Raw genomic sequence first — 21719 nt, 5'->3', positions numbered from 1 at the left:
CAATGTATCTGTGGTTTGCAGAAACGTGCAATGCCAACGTTTTATTCTGGCGACCAGGCTGAAAATTAATTAATTTGATATATTAGACAAATTCAAGGGAAAAAACAGCATAAATTGTAGTAGTCAGGCCAGAACAGCTTCAGTGCTCCTTGGAATAGATTCATCAAGTCTCAGGAGGGATGAACACCATTCATTCTTCCAAAAGATATTTCCCAATTTGGTGTTTTGATTATTGTGGAGGAGAGAACTGTCTGACTACACAATATCAGCCCGATAATAGCCCAAACACAGGTTGCAAAAGACTTGAGTGGTCAGGGTCAAGAATTTATGACTAGGCTATATAATCGCCTAATCTGACACAGAGACCGTGTCAAAAGGTAAAAATATAATTTGGTCTGATTGAGGTCTGACACGCCAGTCCAACATCTCCCAAAGCTGTTCAACTTGTTGAATATGGTGACTGTGAAAGCCGTGGCACGGGATTCAAATTATTCTCATCAAACCGTTCAGTGACCCCTCCCGTCCTGTGTGGAAGCATTTGCATTTATTATATTACTTCATTCATTTATTCAGGTTTTCCCTTCACTGTAATCTGTCACCTGTCAGTGCATCTGTGATGCTCGAGATGGTCTGAGGCTCAATCTAGATGTGCATTAATAATACAAAAGTGGGTGTTTTTGTGTGATTTCTTTTGTTTTCTAAGACAGAGTTTATTGGTTAATTTAGGGATTTTTGAGAAATGACCCACTTATCCAAGGGAATAATGTAGGGTTAAGGTTAAGGAATTAGGATTCAGATTAATATTGGAAAAGTCAGAGGCAGGCCATTCCAAGTGCAGTAATAACATGTGTATAAGTAATTATATGTGTGTGCATACATGTGTGTGTTTAACAGTGAAATACAGTCCTAGGGGAACTGCATGAAAATTTGGAGACTTTAATTAACCTGTTTAATTTCGCCGGTGGTGGTTTAACCACTCTATCTAGCCTAACGGCAGCCCGCAATATTAATGGCTCAGTTAATTCCAAATATTAAGCATTAGCCTCGGTTTGATTAACTCTGCCAATTTCATATCTTATAATGGTGTCCTTTTTTTAAGGGGATATCAGTGATATTCACTCCCATAAACGTGGTCGCTGTTGGTGAAACTTTGGCTGAGCGATCCAAACATTAATCTGAATGACCTCCAATGATGAATGAATGTTCATTACACTTCTTAGCTGAGTCCCTGAAGGTCAAATTCACACTTCCTTTTGAGTGAGGAAAAGTAGCCTGAGTCAGTTGTAGATCTGCTGCCTACTTTCTCCGCTCTCAGCCCTCATTCATACACACAGTCTGTCTAGTTTGCTCTCGTTTGCTCTCACTCACTCTCAGCCTCTCTGTTGTTTTTGTCAGTGATGACGCCTCTCTTGAGTGCCCTCCAGGCATGTTGCCGTGGCGACTGGAGTAAAAGGGGCGGATGAAAGAGCAAGTACCATCACTTTTCTTCCTCCCTAACTCTCCCGCTCTCTGTCCCACCACCTATCTGTGCGGCTCCAGTGGATCACTCGCCTCCATCCACTCTAACATTTGTCATCCTTTTGTCGCCTCGCACTCAGGAGGAAAGTGCTGCGTAGAAACAGCATATTCCTCCATTTCTCCCTAAACTGATGATCTCTGGATTCCTGTTGTGGGCGCCCACCACACAGTGCCAATGAAAGTGAGATGAAAAAATAGAAAGTGACATTTAATATGTTTCCTGGACCCGGTGAAAACCAGTAAAGGCACAAATGCATATTTATGATGTGTCTTTGTGTGTGTATGTGTATGTGTGTGTGTACTTTAAACATGTGACAGAGTGAAGCTTCCCGATGTCATAAGTTATTGAATACATTTGTTCTCTCGACTTCGTACCACGTGATGCACTGTTTATGTATGCTTATTGTCTCCCTCTGCCTCTGCAGCTGTACAGTTTGTAATTTGCTACATACACCGGCACACACTATAGTAACTGTAACCACGGCTTGTTACCTTGACTCTGACTCTGTTCGTGATTAATTCATGAACAGAAGCTATGGGCATATTGATTATTCAGATAATTTGTTATCATCAATCAGGCTCAACACTTTCATATATCCTTGTTGACTCTATATTGATTTCCTGACTTCATTCCTGGTGTAAGCAATATTCCTGTTGAAAATGTGCTGGTTTCATCCACAGTGGGATTTCTTTATTCCTCCTCCTGGCTTGTAACTGTGCTATCTCTAGTTTCCTACACCCATCTGTTCCTCTTTTCCCTACGTCTCGTTTTGGACTTATCTCAGCTTTAATGTTAATGGATTGAAATTAGTTTGTCTCGGTCGAGTTTAATGTCCATTGGCGGTGTCAGTAAACAACGATTTATTTAATTAATCAGTTAATCTAGTGAAATGTCAAACTTTGAATATAAAGTAACTGTGACAGAAATAACAACAGCGGCAGAAGCCTTTTGAACTCAGAGCCACAGACAAATAAACATCTCTGTGTAAAAGTGCAAGAGTGTAAAAATGTATCCCTGCCTACCCGCGCTCAGCACTGTGTCAGAAAACCGTGCCAACACAGTAACCTTGCCAACCTCCCTCATCTTCCTTTCCTTACTCCTTTCATCCGGTGTGAATCTGCATTGTGCAGTCCCTTAACTCCACTGTCCCCACACAAGTGAAGAATGGATAAATGGAGTGAGGGACAAAAAAAAAAGTTAGAGTGTTGGAAAAAGAGTGGAAGAAATAGCAAAAGCCTGGGGGCACAGATAGATGGAGGTTGAAGGTAGGCCTGCTGCAGAAAGAAATTACAGTGCAGGAATCGAGGGAGAGGTAGAGAAGGTTAAAGAAGACTAAAGTATAAACTGAGTGTGGAGAGGGAAGATGGAGAAGGGGGTCATGGAGGCATTAGTTAAATGAAAGAAAGGGCAACAGTGTTTTTGGTAGTGGCACGGTGCTGAGGAGAATCCTGGCCTAAGCTCCAGGTGGGCCTCCATCATTTTGTCCCCTCGAGTGTGGTGCTTAACTTGCCTCGCTTCAGTAAGTACCCAGCTGTGCAAATGGCTAATGTGATTGTGAAGATATAAGCCCAGGATAATGGCATCTGCCAAGCAATCAAGAACAATGTTCCTCAGCGTCGGGGCTGTGATGAAAAGGGAGCGCCGGGGAATGGATGCTTGGATGAGGGTAGAGCCTTTGGGGAAGGGAGCGATGTGCTGGTAAATGGTCATAAAGGACAGAGGGTTGGAGGAGCAAGGAGAAGAACTGCGAGGACAATCTGTTTAGAGGTACGCATAGAAATGAAATAGCAGAGTAATGCCAGGAGTGAACTGGCATGGATTAAAGGCACAGCACCGTCCTGCAGTGCTTATGAAGTACAAAGATTCAACAAGAAACTAATGTCAGTAGTGCAAAGACACAAAAAAGCACAGAAATATTCACATTACTTTCCACCATGCAGCACTAACTGCGTTGTGAGTCTCAAGTCTGTTGGACAGAGTGTGTATGCACCCGCCCCTTTGCACTGCAACTAAGACATTATAGAGTGCAATGGCTGATGGGAAAAGGGAGTTCTTGGCTCTGTTCATTTTGCAACTGGGAGTCTGAAGACGTCTTCCTGATGGGAGGGCCTGAAGCGTTGTGGGTGAAGTAACAGATTTTCAATTTTTGAGAGAGCACAGGTTTTGTAGGTGTCACTAAAGCCGCCTTGCTTAGACCCTATTATTTTGCTGGTAATATTCACATTTTTTGCTGAGCAAGTTCCTCCGGGCAGCATTACCAGCAGAGGATGCACAATGTCACAACACTCTCGACAAAAGACATATAAAAAATTGTCAGAATAAAACACACAGAACAAAAAACACACTTGCTTTTCATAAGAAATACAGCTGTCGTTTACTTTTCTTACAATAAAGTCTGTGTGATAGTTCCACTTCAGTTTGTTATCAATGGAAATCTCAAGGCTTCTCGACAGCTTCACCATACTGTATGTGGGTTTGCAAAATAAGTAGAATAATAGCCACAATGCAGCACGAGTTTCTTAGAAAGCTTAGGCTGGATCAGGAAATGTTGGTGCTGAGGGCTTATGACAGCCAAGGCCAAGATGGTGGTCCAGAGATGAACTTGTTTGAACTGTAGTTGACGTTAAGTGGCAGAAACAGAGGAAACTGACAGAATGGTGGAAGTGTCTGAGTGGTAGGAAGGACATTACTATATCTCCCAGTCACATTCTTGATCTCTCAATCACTTGCAAATTAATGTGCTACTTGGGCTATACAAATAAACTTAATTTCTCTGGTAGTTAGTTTGTGTCATGGACTCTGTTTCTGGATGTTTTGTGGGGGTTTCTGGTGTTGCTCTGTGCGTGTTTTGAATGCGCTCTGAGTTGCAAATTGTTTGTGATATCTGCATTTGCCATTTGTGTTTCTTTGTGTAGTGCTTGAGCTTGGTATTGTTTTTCCTTTGAGTCCAAGGGCCTGTACTACAAAGCAGGATTTAGGGTTAGCAAGGTAACTTCAGGTTTAACTTACCAGGATATGTTGCCATGGTAACTAATGCTAACCTGTTCCAGAGCAGGTTAACCTCAGAGAATCAGATCGCAACTTGTCATCACCCCGACCACTGACCAATCAGATCACTAGAAAAAAAGAGTCATCATACTACAGGATCCCGACATGGACAAAAGTCCCGAGTTTACAATAAAGTGACAAGTAAAAAAGAGCAATAATAATAATAATAACTTTCTTTGTATAGCACCTTTCATACAAAATACAGCTCAAAGTGTTTCACATTAATACAATATATATTTTTATAGGTCAGTAGGAACATTTTATTGTTCCAGGCTTTCTATTTCCACTCTGGTTTTAAAATAGAGCTTCTAAGATTGTTTATGACACTAAACACATAATGATGATTTAAGCTGCATTTTAATTGTGCAAAATTTATTTTATCAACAGAGTGGTAGCCGACAATGTGGATGATTTTACACTCTGATTCAATCACTGCAGCTCAGAATATCATGAGACACCTGTGTGATGATAATTGGAAATAAAAACTAAAGCTTGTCTTTTATTAGAACAATAATCCACACACTGTTAATCAGCTCCCATAATTATAAATACAACATCTCGGTCAGATAGACTTCATCAGTCATTAACTACTTTTCCACTCTTTGCTTCGGTAGCAGAAACAGTCTGGCATTACTTTAAAGTTTTTTATGTGACATATTCAGAATGGTTTCTCCATCATCCAACTAAATAGAAAAAATACATATATAATAATTCCTACATGTATTTTAAGCCTTAGCCCACTTTTAATCTACATCTTCTTATTCTGTTACAATCTATTGTTTACATTTCACTTTGTTGGATATGACTTTTTGCTGTCACTAAAACAAGTTTTCCACAGGTACTTGGCATCATGCCAGCTTCGTAGTACTGGTTATCTGCATGGCCAAAGTTAGGCTCAGTGAAGCCAGCTAATGAACAGGTATCCTGGGTATGATAAACTAGTTTTATTTCTGTCTTGCTTTGATTTTTATTCTCAACAGTTTGTAACCTTGTGTTTCTCATGTGTTGCTCTAGTCCTACTCATTGCATGTTTTCCCCTGCACACCTGTGTTTTGTCTTGTTGGCCTTGCCCTGTTTGTTGCTTGCCACACCCTCCTTTTCTTCATTGTTAACCAATCTTTGTGTTTCCCTCCTTTTCCAGTGCCTGCCCAACTCCAGCTGTGTCTCGTTCTGTCATTAGTTCCTTGTGTATTTATACCTGTCTGTCAGTTCCTGGTCAACATATTCGGGTGTTTGCAGCTGTTATTTTTTGCTCCTCGTGTCTCAAGTCAGCCAGTTCTGTTTTTGTCTTCGTCTGCCAGTAACCAGCGTCTGGTAAATAAATAATTATTTTCTTCAGTTCCTGTCGCCTGCCTGTTGTCTCTGCGTTTGGGTCCGCTTGCCAGCACAACCGTGACAGTGTATGATTATGAAGAAAGATTAGACACAGTAATTATATGTATGATATGAAAAAAAAATTCATTAAGTGTTGTGTGTTAATTGGAGAAAAGATATGGAGTTATGGTTTGCAATAATATAAGCAAAGGACATTGCATAATGAACTCTCCTCCATATTTGGTGTTAAAATTCCATGATTCCATCCAAAATTCCAAGTAAATACTTTAATCAGGTTTTGTGACAATCGAATGAAATTAGATGACATCATGTATCCAATGTCATTTAATTTCATTCAAACTATTAGGTACTCCGTGTCAGTTGTTTTTAAAATGATAATGTAGGCTCACTCATGAGCAAACATTTCCTTTAGGCTCACTGTAAACCCTTAATCAAAGCTAAATGTGGCTCGATGGGTAAACTAAAGCTTCTTTGGTACACCTTAGGTCAGCTTAATGCACATGATAGCCTCTACCCAGAAGACCATGAGGCGCAAAAAGGGTTAAGAAGGTGGAGGGGTGTCGAATGATAGAAAATTATGTTTTGACAGTCAGGAGGGGGGTAGGGCATGGGCTAGGATGGGCTGAGAATAGATGCACTTTCAATGGCATGAAATATTGAGGAGAGGAGGGAGAAAACAAGAGCATAGCAGCATGTGTCTGATGAGCAAACAAAAAGAGGAGAGAGTTATTAGCATGACTGCTACAGGGAGGGAGAATGTTTTCCACCGCACAGAACGTTCAGGAAGTCGAAACTGAACAGTACAGGACATTCATGTTTCACCTCGAGAATCCAAGACTGTTAAGAAAACATTTTTAAACAGCTGTAGTAGTGGAGGGTCTATCACTTGTGTTGAGATGCTGCAGACAATGGACAACCAATCAGATGATGCTTTCCCAACACATAAAAAACAGAGGAAATTGAAGCCATCACTTGGTTTTGCATTTTTGTCTATTATAGGTAAATATTACATTGAGAGAGAGACAGAGAGAGAGATAATTGGAGAATTCACAAGATTTCACAAAAGAAATCATAAAGCTTTGAAAATATTGAGCCAACATTTTCATACTGCATTACTGATGGAAACAGGTGTAAGTCAGCGAACTAACCTGTTAAAATATGGTTTAAACTGTAGTAAAAGTAATATACGAACACTGCCACCACAGTCCAGACTGGCTAATTAATATGGGTTCATTAATTAATAACTAAAGGATATTAATGGTATATTGATGCGACTGATGTGAGATAGACAAATAGATGAGGAAAAATCTCCCTGCTTCTTCATGATTGACTACAAATCAATAAAAGTAATGGGAAATCTTGTTGCCAAGACAAGTTTTGTTCACTGCGTCTCGGAAATTAGGCGATACGTGTCATTATAGAACACCAAGCATTAAAAATGCCTACATAAGCTTTGTGCAATCACATCTTCCAGGTACAAGCACAAACAAGTATTGACAAACCTGATAGCATGCTGAGACCTACAAGACTTTGGAAAAAAAAAGTGCTGAGAAAATCAGGAAGACGGGGTGATGTTTATTGTACTCTATTCTCTATTTGGTTAAAAGGTTTTCTTTTCCCCCTCACTTGAGTCTGCTCTTAGTGAAGCTCGGAGGATTGTTTTTCAAACAACAGCTGGTCAATAACCAGTCTCAAATCAGCAGCCTCGACTGACCACGGGACGAGCATCGATTGAGGAAGCAATTAAGTAAGCATCTGAATGTATTCATAAAGGATTGTTTCTCTCCTCACCCTGTCTTCCTCTTTCTCTCTCTATCCATCCTCATTGCTGTCTGTCGGTAAGTAAAAGTAGTGTCCCTGAAACCCGTTAATGATCAGTAACTGGCTGGAAGGAGGGCATCATCAGTAAACACAACTTCCCTCTCATTGTCACTCTGCTAAGTTAATGACACACTCTGAATGGCAAAAACTTCACTTTGCATCTCATCACTGTGCTTGCCCACAGCTCTAATGAGAAGCTATGGAGGTAGGAACTGCAGTGGCAGAGGGAACTGACTGGCAGAGTGAATCAGAGTCAAAAGGCAATGTTAGTCATTGCCATAACAGCCTCAGGGGTTGGCTGTATCCTGCATGTACAGGCTCCATAGCGCACAAGAACAGTTATTATTAGCATAGAAATGACTTGCAATATGCCATAATAGCTTGTACTGTACATGAACCAGGAACATTCAGATAAATGTGTCACTACTTAGCCCTCTCAGCCTTGTTATCCGTTGTCTCTATATAGAGAATTAGCCCTGTGTTGTCAAACAATGATAATCCTTACGTGCTGCCTCCACTCACCTATCCATCTTCTCTTCATCCAAAAATATACAGCCATACTATAAACCTGCTGCGTCCTCACATCGACAGCTATTTTCTGCCTCCTCTGTAAATGTTAGGTCGAAAGTTCGCTTTGAAATAATGGAGCATGTGACCTTTTTCTCTGCGAGCAGAAGATATTGCTCCCAAGGAATTGGAGCATTTTGGATGAGAGGGGGTGTACAGAGGAGGGGGAGCAGCGAAAGCCCTGAGGGAGAAGGAGAAATGTCACAATCACTACCGGAGCAAGGCCTGGTGTGGACATCAACCTTTCCCTGTGTGTGCTTTCTAGGGAGAGGGAGAGAGAAAAAAAACCCCCACAGCCCTGGGATTATGGCTTCAAATAGAGAATGGGGACAGCTCACAGATTTTGAATGAGATGAGGAGGAGGAGGACAAGCTGATTATGGAGAATGATGACACAGTAGGATCAACATGCATCTAGCTGCTAACTAATGGTTTGATTATTTATGTATTGTCAGGCACGGACCAAAATGCAGTGTCATTTATAGTAGCTTATTATAGGCTGTTACTCATAACCAGTGCTGTAGACTGGTATATTCACCAAATGGTTTGCATGCAACAAGTTACTGCAGGCTCAGCCTCCATTATTTCACATAATTATTATAACAGCATCCTGTCAAACTATACTACATGCATGTCAATTAGCTGAACATAATTTGATTAATTACAATCTTTTATCAGGATTTGGGCTTTGTTATTTTATTTCTTTTTGACTGAAGTTTTATTTATATGCGGAGGGTTGACTGAGCAGACAACGATTAATGACAACGGTCTTGAAGTTACAGAGAGATTATATTGTGCTCTCATGGAGCATATTCCTGAATAAAGTTGTGTTTAATCAAATTACCATGCACCAGTTGACACACAGTAAACCTGGGACAGGTTTAGTATTATTACAGTATGGGGTATATGTTTCTGGGTTTCTGGAAAAATAACTTGCCATATATAGCCTGCTGTGTGCAGTATACATAATAAACATTTGGCAACAGGTGGGGAGACATTGGGGCCTAGACATATGCTAGGTAAAGGGGAGGAAAACCACATACCTGTCCTGATAAGAAAAGTCAGATCTTGAAAAAGGCAAAGCTATATAATTTTTTATAAAGATTGCATTGGAGTTGTAAGGCTTACGACAACCTGTGAGCCAGTGCCTCCCTAAAATAGGTGTTGATTTACCTTTAGATCTTCATATAGAGTTATGGAATCAGTGACAAAGGTTCACAAAGAAATACTGCTTCATTTTAATTGGCCACAAGCTAAAAAGTTTGGGAACCACTGTCCTAGATTGTATTTGAATGTACTTGGAGTTTCAGGATGACAGCTGCCCTGACACAATTCAAAAACTTAAAGATCCCCTTAAGACATGTTTTAAAAATAGTCTGCTTTGAATAATAATTTGTGTCTAATATGTTTCTTTCCACAAAAAAGGTTCAATGAACCCGTTAAAATCCTTAAAATGACGTCTTCCTCCTCCTCCATTTTCAGTGGATGTGGTTTCATGTTTCCATACATCACACTTGTATAAGTTGCATACTGGACCACAATTGGCTCCAAACTTGTGATATCACAAATCATGCATGTGGTAACACGTATTAAACTCAGATTTAGGATGAACATACATAAACTTTCCTCTTCGGTGGATGAATTAAGTGTCAAACTCTGCACATCATTCTGCACAGTGAAGCTCAAACATCCAACTAAGGGCACAAAAACCTCTTTCTTGTGGACTCTAAAGAAGAATTTATGCTTTATTTTTTTGTAATTGAGTAGTCTTTTTCATTGTCATATTGTGCCAAAATGACATCCAAAACTCCATCTGATATTTTATGCAGGTTCAAGTAAAAGCTAAGAATTATTTGCAAATATAAAATAATCAAGGTCTGAGTAAATTCTTGCACAAATGTCTGAGCGTGGTCTCTGTTCATCTAAAAATGAGATCAGCCATTTATTCGAGGGATTGTCTGTCGGGTGAAAAATGAAACCCTGTCCAACTGTTAGGACTTTACTCCTGGTTGTCTTATATCTGTAGAGTACAGTATCACTGTGACACATGGCAGGAAGCCCAGAAGGCCTGTACTTGATGCTCAGGATTTCAATCATGAGTCCAACTGACGCTTGGGTCACTCATCTCTTGGCTTTGGACCAATCCCAGCCAGTGATGCCCAGGAAAGCCGTCATGAGGTCACTATGTCAGGCCTGACCATCTTGCACAACCCTCCGCCTGGAAGGCCGAAGGAGCTGACTGACCTAATTAGCTGTTTGAATAATTGCCTGGCATGTGGCTGATTCGGATTTGTGTGTGTGTGTGTGTGTGTGTGTAAATGCTTGTGTCTGCGTAACAGAGGGAGTGGAAGAACGGACAGGTGGTCAGTGGCTGGGCTACAATGTAACTTTTTCAGCTCCTCTCAGTCCCTGTTACAGAGAGCCGAAATCCTGACGTCACCTCTGAGCGAGCCTCTGTTCCACTAGCTTCTGTAACTCAATGCAATCTCTCATTGGGGGTTTCTGTCTGAAACATGTTCAAAGGGTTTCCTATCCACAGTCCACAAATATTTTGGCATCCACTACAGCACTGGCTATTAGAAGTTGAAACATTTGTGAATTTAAACAGCTATTAATTTGTTTAATTAGCATAATTATCATGCAAAAACTATAGCTTCAATTAAAATTTACTGTAACTTTTTGCAACTTGTCCATATCCATAATATGCACCAACGCTCACTTCAAAGGTCGTGTTTTCAACCCTTTGGCTATAATCTCTGCTGTCCTTAATACTTCTACACCATTTAGTCCTCTGTGTCTTGCTTTTATTACAGACATGTCTGAACTAGCCACATCCCCTTGAGTCAGGCATGAACTTGCCTCTTCTATTGAGTTAGTGATGTTTAAACCATGATGGTCAGACTGTGTGTTCAGACAGAATGCAGGGCAATTTTCACCTTGTGTCATTTGCTGGACCATTTGTGTTTACTCGCCGCAAACAACCATCATACCAACAGTATGTTAGCTGTATAGCCATACGCCACCTAGCGACGGACGCACCGACGTTCTAACTGAACTCAGAACTCACCAGAAACTCTGGTTCTTTACATTATTTCCCTCCAGTCTCTCTCCTTCTCTCGTCTTTTTACGTTTATGAAGCAGACTCATAAAGCTCCGGGATATGCGTACATTTTTTGCTCAAGTTTTCATTTTCATTCTGCGCAGACTAGTCTTTGCATCAATTCGTGCTGCCCCGGGCGAATTTGCATCTACTTGCATCTTTCCATTAACATTGCATATAATTGTGCCACCAGACTTTCACTTTGTGTTCTGTCTGAACAAACCTTTAGACTTATGGAAGATGGTGTTCATTAAAGGCCCCTAAAAAGATAATTATTTAATTAACAACAATATTAGATCATTAAAAAAAGAAATTGCCATCCCTATTTAGACATATGGAGTGAACAAAACGACATACTATTGAGTGAGACTACGCTCCAAGGATGAATGTTTTGTTATTGGCTTTATTATAAATGTCAGTGTGATTTACTGGAACAGAACTCAGATGTTCACTTCTGCTCTCTGTACAGAGAGGTCAACCAAAGGCGCACATAGCCTCCCCCATACTACATCATCCACATGTTAACGGGTGTCACGCCTTTTGTTCTTCTCTTGATCAAATGTCAAAACTGACCCCTCTGACAGAATTCCCAAGAGTCACAAAGAGTGAAGAGTCACAAAGCAATATCTGCTTCTATTTACATCCTCTCGTTCTGGCATCCCCCGCAAACACTCTGGCTCTTTTGTGTGTATGTGTGTGTGTGTGTGTGTGTGTGAACGTCAGTATGAGCCACAGGGGGATCAGCTGATGCTCAGAGAGCTATTTCAGCAAGCCATATAGTCTGCTATGCTGTAAGCACTTGTACAAGGGCCAAGTGCAATGCCTCAGAGGAGCATTGTTAGCCAGTAGTCCGGTGAGGAGGAGTAATGAGCCAAGCAATCAGTGTTACTTGTTCATAGCTCAGTGACACTCAGCTGACGTGGTCTCATATAGTGTTACACAAGCCTCATAAGGGACTCTCTGCGGAGCTACGTCTGTTTTTAAGCTGAATATACCCAGATGTATGGCGGCCATCTTGGAAGAATATGTCCTCCCTCTTTGTTTTTTCTGCGCTCTCTGATGAGCCTGATAATGGACAAGGGCGATACTTGTGCAGAGACGGTCATCAGATTCCATTGTTCTATTTTCATCTCCATCGCGCTGCCAGATTGAGTTTCTCATGACGTGATGATTTTTCCAAATGTTAATTAATCTTCTAAAAATGCCACTCAAACTGAAGGAGAGGCAAAGAGAAAGGGAGAAAAGTAAATGAATGAACAGGATTTAAAACCCTGGAGAGGTTTCGAAGAGAAACTTGTTTAGCTGCATTAATGGTGAACTTTGCCGGGAGAGAGAGAGAGAGAGAGAGAGTGATGGAAAAGGTAATAGCGCTCTCTCGATTGAGGATGCCTCATTATTTGTGGTGATGTGAATCACATCAAAGCAGCTTATTATGATCATCAGTGCTCGATAGTGGAGATGGAGGTGATCCACTCCTGGGCTGAGGGCACAGCCGTAGTGTGCTATTGATTTGGCTGTTAAGAGGTGCTTGTGTTACAAAGGGCATGCATCTCAGTCTTCCATTAATATAATTATGCTTTCTATCGCCTCTTGCACACCTCTGTGGCCTGTTGAATGAATAAAATCGCAAATAATTAAGTTGCTCTGTATGTGTTCTCTGCAGAGCTCAAGAAACCAAGCAACTAAGTGCCATGTGCAAGGTCTGGCAGGTGCTGCACGGAGAGAAGTAAATACTTTCTCAGAGGAAAATCAAGACTGACTTTATCATAAAATGCAGGCTTATGTTTTTTTCATAACAGTTCCATAAAATTCTAAATTGGCCCTTCAGATGTTGAAATTTTGAGAGAGCAATTCAGTTTTGTTTTGTGCATAAAGTTAATTGGATGTTTGAAGTTATTTAGATGCTGCCGAAAAGTTGCTCTGCCATTTAAAAAAAAAAACCCTCAGTCTATAATGAATGCAACCAGCCTCACATTACACAGATCTTTAACCCTGAAACTTGACACAGTGCCCTCTGAACACACACTGCTTGTGGTCTTCTTCCACCCTTTTATTCGACACGCCAAGGGCCTTCTCGGAGGACCTGTTTTGTAGAGAACCATTTGGTATTAGCATTTTCAAAAGGGCAATCGAGTCAGCGCGCAAGAAAACAGGGAAAGGTCACCAGGTTTCCTGCCGCTTAAAACCTCCACACTCTATCAAGTTCTTGCCTTGCTGCCACGGACCGACTCATGCCAAATTGAGAGATTGCCCATTTTTCTCCCCGGTGACATTAAGAGGGTCATTTAGCACTCCAGCTCCTAAAGCCCTGATCGGGCTGAACAAGGCCTTTCCCCTGAACTGCAACAGACAGGAATCAGTGGAATGTGGTAGCAAGATCTCAGACCCCCAGACAATTTAGGGCTTGGCGGTGACATGACTGGCACTGAACCTCTGGGGTAAAACTGCCACACTGGGTTGGGAAAGGGCTGAGAGCACAGGAGGGTGGTTGCGGGGGGATTTCTCCATGAACGTCTGTCTGGCTTCCAGTGAAACTGGCGGTGCGTGCCTGGTGCGTGCTGTGTGGCAAAGCAAGCAAGGGCCCCTGCGGAGGCTGGTTCCAGCGGTGGGGGAGATGTGCTTACACGGTTGAGTTAGCTAAGCCTGCAGATCCAGAGGGGACAGAGGGGGTGGCATGGGGAGGAGAGGCAGAGCTCCAGGGAACAACGTGAGTCTTGGCTGTGGATAAAAGTGCTGCCTCACAGGCGCCAATATCTCTGAGTACCCCGGGGTTGACCTTGGCAAGCCTGTGCTCACTGCCAACCCATCTGCTTGTTGTAGATGTGATGGTTAGGGTGGTAAATGTAACCTTGTTACGTGTTTGTCATTAGAGATGTGTTTGAATGTTGTACATCAAACTGAAATTTATTCAAGCAAAGCAATTCATGGATCAAAACCAAACATAATGACATTCTCAAAGCATAATGGAAACCAGTCTTTAGTTGACATAATGCTGATATTTTTATATTTACATCAAACCGTACATCCATTTGTACCAACATATCCTGTTTAGATTAGATTCATTGCACAGAGTGAGTACCAGTTTGTTTGTTTGCCAACTGATTATCATTGAAAATAACTGTACTACATCTGTGATTACAATATCAGAAATGTAAACAAACCTTTAACAATGCCAGAAAAGACTAATAACTTAAAAAACTGTCAGTTCCCATGTTAAAATAACTCTTGATCAAGTGTGACAGCAGGTTTTATTCTTGTATCTTGAATTGCTACTTGGGTGACTCTTGTTTACATGTGGGTCATGGATTTTACCTTTCAGTGTCTTTCAAAGTGTCCATTTATATTGGAAATTGTCTCTAAACTGTAATTATGTGTATAATTTTATGTATGTTTACACTTTCAAACAAACACATTTATTATTGGTGAAGTTGCTGACAGTCCAGTCACTTTCCATTGACTAATACCTTTCTTTCTCTCATCACCTGCAGCTGTTGATGACATCTTCTTATGGATGACAGGGTCCACACTAAGCCGAAGTGGCATCCTTGGGATTTGGATTCATTTTATTTTTTTCAAATAAAATCTCCTGATTGGAATTAAGAGCGCTGCGCAGGGCGCAATGAGTTCACCATGTCTCAGTTGTGTCGTTTTCATTTTCTCCTCCCTCCTCTTGCCTGGTCCTTAATTGGCTCTGTCAGTCTGTAAACGACGACTGAATGTGTCTTTCCACCTGCTCCTCTCATCGTCAGCATGTTATCATCGCCTGAACACCCTTTCTCGCTCATTGACTCCTTTCTCTCTCCTCTCCTCTGTCTCTCATCACCTGTCCTATACCAGTCCCTCTCCCTCCCTCCCTCTTTCTCTCAATTTTCTCCCTCTTTATTCCCCTCGTCCTTTTTGCCTGAGCGGCATGTGGTGAGCAGGTAAATAAATCACTAAGCAGCTCTGGAGAAGATAACGAGGCAACGGGGGATACTCTGCACTCTGCAGATGTGTGCAGATGCTTTGCCTAGGGCCACATGGAAGAGGACCGAGCCACTTGATATATATATACCTGATATCTTCTACGCCCCTAGAAAAACGCATGGACTCTAATCAGATGCTCTGAATAAACACTGTTTTGAAGGCATGAGGTGTAGTGTTTTGCTGTAGTAGATTGAGTAACATTTGGAGGGGCAGTGATGTTGGCAGAGAGAGAGAGAGTCTGATAGAAATTTTTCACGCTCTCTGAATTTACTACTCTCCCAAAATTATTCATCGTCTCCCAACAGGAGTCCGAGGAAGCCACGAGGGAGGTTAAGAGACGGTGAAAATATGCCCTGGGTGAAATTTCACTCTTCGTAATTTTACATGCAGCAGATACAGAGACAATGACCAACACGCTAAGGCCCAATTACATTTTCTGAAAGCAAGAAGAAAGCGACAAAATTGTGACATTAGGGTAATGAAGAGAAAACTTTGCTAATGAGAAAGCGAGACATGGAAAGAAAAAGAGAGAGGGAGTTTACTTCCATGCTGGTTTGGTGACAGACAAAGGATCAGAGTTCAAGAACAGTGAAGGAGGACTTTTAACTTGCAATTAAATCCCTGCTTTGGAAAAAATGATTATTCTAGCCCTAGGAGAAAGAAAGCTAGCTTTTCATCATTTAGTAAAAAAGGAAAAAAAAAACACAGTTAAGTGGGGAGACGAGGTGGAAAAGATGTGGAGCAAGGAAGGGAGTAAAGGCTGCCATTAGAGAGAGATATCCTCTTACCAAATGGCGCTAATAGGCAACACAAAGAGGTGAGGAACACAGGAACAAATAGATCGATTGTCCAACCAAGCGAATGTTGGGCAAGGGAAAAGATAAATGAGTGATAAGTGAGTGATAAATGATAAGTGAGGAAATATTATCACAGCACATTATACAACACACAGTTTGCTATGATTGCATTATACTGTTATAATTAATGTTGGGGTGGGTCTCCAAAATGAAAAGGATGTAATTATTGCAGAAAAATTACCTCAGTGTGTGTGTGTGTGTGTAGCTTAGGCATGCATAAATGTGTGTGAATGCATGAGTTTATGTGTGTGTGAGTGCTGCATGTGGAAGTTTATGACATTGAGGAGTTTTCCTTCTGCTGATTAGGCAGGTGAAGTGCTACAGTATATTAGGATTTGCTCAGCTAAATGCTTCATGGCATCTAGACAATGGCTTATTTATTAACACTTCTGCCAACCATTGGCAAAGCAAATGGAAGCTCAATTAAGGTGAATAAATTAGGATTAACGTAGAAATGCGGCACATTTTCATTTTAATTAAATGTGTTTATTATTTATTTCCAGAATCGTTGCAGGGGGGATTGGGGGAATCAGACGCCTCACTGCTTCCTTCCAGGATGACACAGAGCGAAGGAGAGTTACCAAGGTAGAGGTGTGTAATCAAAGTGGCTGCTGGATGACACACATTGTATACTTACACATTTTACGACAAAATGATATGGTTGTCATTAACGCTGATAGAAAGTCACAGAAAATCCTCATCCCCACAGCCTGATTCCAAGCGCATTTATGATCCCTGCAATGCGACAGAGGGAGCCGAATCAACACGGCCCTTCCATTTCATTCTTTTAAAGTTACGCTTGGCGAGGTTTTATGAGCTCCTACACAAATCATATTAGATGAGTTGCCACCAAGTCATTTGTTATATATTACTGCACCTCATCACATTCCCCAGAAGGGGAGAAGGCAAGAAATACAGCGAGGGCCCCACACAGAGCGCCACGTCGCTAAATGGCAGAGAGACAGCAGAGGGGTGACACACGTCGTGTCATCGATGTCATGGCAGTGAGTCCCGCTGTCTTGTACGGTATAATCTAACCAGCCTGGGTGTTAGACAGGCTTTTTCCTGCCATGCCAATATGGCTTCTTGGAATGGAGGTGTACCGACAAGGCAAACAAAATCAGGAACGTGATGCAGGCGGATTCACAGACATAATCAGAGATACACTATATATCAATCTCACACACGTACTTGTATGCATCTCACACTGAATTATGGACCCCCATTGAATGGGTTTCCTTCTAATTCCAGGCCCATTATGTAGTTTGGTGGTATATTTTTCTTATTTTGCAAGATAAATGGAGAAATATAATTGGCATAACATCACATTGAGATATAATATGCTTCTATAATAAAGTGTGACCCTAGTAAAATTTGAAATTTCACCAGAACTTGGCAAACATCAATGTGTTTTGGTTATAGCCCTGCAGAATCAAACATCAAGGGTGTCTTTTATACACTCATCATTTTGATGTTCGTCAGCCACAGGGAAAAATCCAGAGAGGGAAAAGTGGAGATACTGCACAATTTTTCACAACTCCAAAAGACAATGCTGCCACAAGATCTGTTGTGTTTGATTAGAGGAAAAGATTCCCAGTTTTTCGGAGAGGAAGAATTTACTAGTTTGCTTTTACCACAATTGGTTTCCCTCAGCTACACACACCTCTAAAACAAACACAATGAGGAAAAGATTAAGGGTATATGCACTCAAGTGAGCTCAGTGAGAAACATAAGAATCCAATCCTTGAATTAGAAGTGAAAAAGGCTAGTGAGAGGAAAGTCGATACAATTAAGGGAATTTATAATGTTTCACCATATAACCAATTCTGAAACATATTAAAGGGAAATTCATTTATTTTTTTCAACTTTACTCTCATAATTGGCCACTCTAACTATAGGTCATTCTTATTTTGCACTGCCACCTTCACTTAAAGATTCAGGAATCCCCCAAACCTTGGAAATTAGCTCTGTGAACCAACTATGGTGGCTAAATGAATTGAGATCTACTTCTGGGGCAACTTGTCCGCTAACAAAACTTGCTCATTATATTCATCTCTGTGTGTCGGTTTGTTTACATGTGTAAGGCTTTGGGTTGCTGGTAATTTATATGTATCAGACAAGAAAATATGTGTTTTTGTTAATGTCTTCTAAGGAAATTATTAGAACAATCATGAGTCATTTTGCTTTGATGGCTAGCCACATTTATTCAAACCAGAGTACACAAATGAGAAACAACTGTTTTATGTAAAATTATGTAAAAATGTTAATTTGGAAAGCTTTAATTGATTCGAGCTGATATACATGGTTCTGATGTCTTTCTTAAATCTCTATAATGTGGCGAGTGCACATTTAGCATTACCCATTGTTAGAGTGGATAAGACTGGGCTTGTAAAATAACATTAATTTATATTAAAAATCAAAAACTATCTTACCGTTATATGTAGTAGAATGAATTTTTTCCTCTTTTTTCCCAGAGATACAGACAGTAGTCATATCAGCTGACATTGTGTAGGTGACATCTTATATGATGTCTTCCAGGCACAAGACTCAATGTGCATCATCTTCTACACAGAGTTGAACTAGATTGGCATATTGTTATATTGTCAGGATGATAGTGGCATTAGAGCTGGACAGACAGGCAACCGAGGGAGGCATTCAAATCCTCTCTGTGTTGCAAAATCCCAGGCTGCAGAGAAGAGTGACATTTTATGAAAATGACCTGAGCTCAGCCGATCTCTATTGCCAAGCAAAATGTCAGTCACAGAAACAGATATGTTATCCTCTCGGTTTGGTTTAGTTTAGATTAATTGTCTTTTTTGTTGTATTGTATACAGGAGAAGTTGTGGAAATAAATCCACGTTATGGCTTTCCTTTTTCACTGTGGCTGTCTCACTACAAGACTAGTAAATGTGTTTTTAAACAAGCACTTAGAATTTGTGGAAAACTCTAACTGGAGCTAAGTGTTTCGCTCAGAGCTAGTGGGGGTAGGTTGGTTATTACATAATTACATAAAGCATAACCCTTTGTTGTGCATTAGCTCCCCTCAACACCTGAACTCAGTAGGAGTAAAACTGTAGCCTCAGCAGCACTTTGTTTTGAGTGGTATAAATACGCCTATATGTCCATTGTCTTGTTGGATAGATACAAGCATGAATCAGCTCTCCATTAGACTTTCATGAGGGAGCACAAAGACAACCCACAGCTTTTATTTCCTTTACATTACCTCTCTGGTCACAAAGGTAGAGGGTGCTTTGCAAACAATGATATATGGCACATACCCACACAACTGCATTATCATAAAGAGTCTTCCACTTACTTATCATTGGAGAAAAAGAGTTTAGCACACCAAGCCAGACAAAGATGGAACCCAGAGGTAAACACCAAGATTTGGAAGCTGTTTGAATGGAGTCCATTTGAGTATTGGGGTAAATTCAACACATCCTCATAATTAAATGACCATATAGGTCAATTGTCCATGCACTCTGGAATGACCCATAGGTGCATTTTCTAATATGCCGACTACCGCCAGAAATCACTAAACCGTTACAAATCACTGTTAAAAATAATTATGTTTTATGGTGTGACAACATTGTAGTTAAGGTCAGGTTAGGTTAGGGCACAAAAACCAGGTTACGGTTAGGAAAAGATCATGATTTGGGTTGAAATGACTGAAACAGCTGAAACAACTGAAAAAGTTACTTCCTTAAAGTTAGGCAATCTTTGTCATCACAGCAACAGTAAACACCACGACAATCTTTAGTTACAGTTTTTTATCCTCGACTCGCAGTTGGAAACAGGAAGCCAACAGCGGTCTCCTGCAGCTAAGTCCACTTTTTGCCATCTATCTAGCCATCCACCCAACCTACTACCTCCTAATAAGGAAATTTGTCCTTATATCAACGTCATCTGAACTGCATCACTTCTCCAGGTCATAATTACTACAGCCACTAGATGGTGTCTGTAACTCAAACGTAACTATAGGTCATTTTTGGCATTGAACACAAATATCCGAATCAGTTGGACCAGACATTAAACAAACTTTACCCTGCTAGCTCCCTAGTACAAAGTCTGTGTAATGTCCATTTGAGCCCATGTGTGAATACAGCAGGTCATTTTCTGGAGTGAAGTGAGCATGTTGATGACATTTCTATCATGCAACTGGCGCGAAATCGGAAGAACACAAACATCCGAGAGCGAAGAAGAAGGGTCATTTACACAAAAACGCAAGCAAAAATGACTGGAGAGACAACACAACTTGGGAACTTCTAAGGGTAAGGGCTGACACCAAAATCATCAGACAAATTCAAGGAGCGGCAAGAGACTCAGTTGTTTATGACCAAAATACAAACCGGCTACGTGACTGTGCATACTTTTTGTGTCATGTCTTGCCTCTTGCATGCTATACTCAGGTGCCATCCTTCGCTCAAACCAGAGTATTTCCAGCAGGTGAGAAAACATCTTACATGGAGTTCAAGAAAACAGCTCTATGCTGTAGTTTTTCTTGGGGGGATGGGCTGGGTAAATTAGGTATTAATTCTGCACAATGAGACTTGCATAGCAATTCATGTTGACGGTGGCTGTGGCAAAATTAACAAAATAGAAATTTTGACAATAAGAAAAAAGGCAAAAGAACTGGATGGAGGGGACAGATGAAGGGGAAAGCAGTGAGAGAGACAGAAAAAAGCAAAGCAAGAAAAAAATCATTTTAGAGGAGAAGGGAAGATAGGTGTGGAAAATGAGGAGGTAAATGCAGTGAGAGAAAGGGCAGGAAGGGAGTCATAAACTGCATTTATAAACGCGTCTCTATAGTAACCAACTGGTAATTTCACTAGCAAGAGCACAGGGGAGGAGGAGGGGGGACAAACTGGGCCACCATTTACCAGCGTCACCACAATCAGGCTAGTTATTACAGTAGAGAGAGAGCGACAGAGAAGGAGAATACTGGGAGAGGTTTGGCATTAAAATCTAAAATAATGAAACTGACTCAGAGGTTGTTTGAAGTAACAAAAAAAAAAGAATCTTTTAGACATGTAGATGGAGAAAGAAAACTGAGGGATGCTCACATTGCTTTTCTTTAAACACAAACAGAAAACATGCTCCCAAGGGCTCTATAATTCTGTGATTGGTCTGTAGTTTTACCCTGCTGGGGGAGTGATTCCATCCTTTCCTTTTTACTGTGAGCAGCTTCCAGGGTGCTCTAAGCCTCGCTGTGTAAAATCACAAGCAGTTACAGCCCACCTTTACTACAGTAGGTAGGTGATAATGTTGGCAGGGTAAAGACAAAAAAGGTGAGCCTGAACATGGAACGTAGAGGTCATTTTTCCTGTATCAGTACGTGCTCCACATACTGTAGAGAGCTGCGCCACTTTCCTACTATGTACAATTACCCTTTAGCTGTGTGATTGCACATAGTGATTACTGGGTGTGTACATGTGTGTGTAAGTGTGCGTGTCTTTTGCTGTTGTTGTTCTTTTATCATTGCAACTCTGCTGCCACAGCCATAATGT

At 40.9% G+C, this 21719-nt stretch overlaps 1 long non-coding RNA gene across 1 annotated transcript; it reads left to right on the top strand.

Annotated features, from left to right (window-relative positions):
- The first annotated feature begins 5405 nt into the window (after positions 1-5405).
- LOC122970567 lies at positions 5406-19878 on the top strand. Its single transcript, XR_006399252.1, has 5 exons — positions 5406-5495; positions 5709-5881; positions 7510-7649; positions 14878-16172; positions 16716-19878. It is a non-coding gene; the product is annotated as an uncharacterized LOC122970567 (long non-coding RNA).
- The last annotated feature ends 1841 nt before the right edge of the window (positions 19879-21719 follow it).

Source organism: Thunnus albacares, chromosome 19 (genome assembly GCF_914725855.1).
Source record: "Thunnus albacares chromosome 19, fThuAlb1.1, whole genome shotgun sequence".
NCBI classification, from domain to species: Eukaryota; Metazoa; Chordata; class Actinopteri; order Scombriformes; family Scombridae; genus Thunnus; species Thunnus albacares.
The sequence above is the reverse complement of the archived record's forward strand: the minus strand, read 5'-3'. Positions and strand labels throughout refer to the sequence as shown.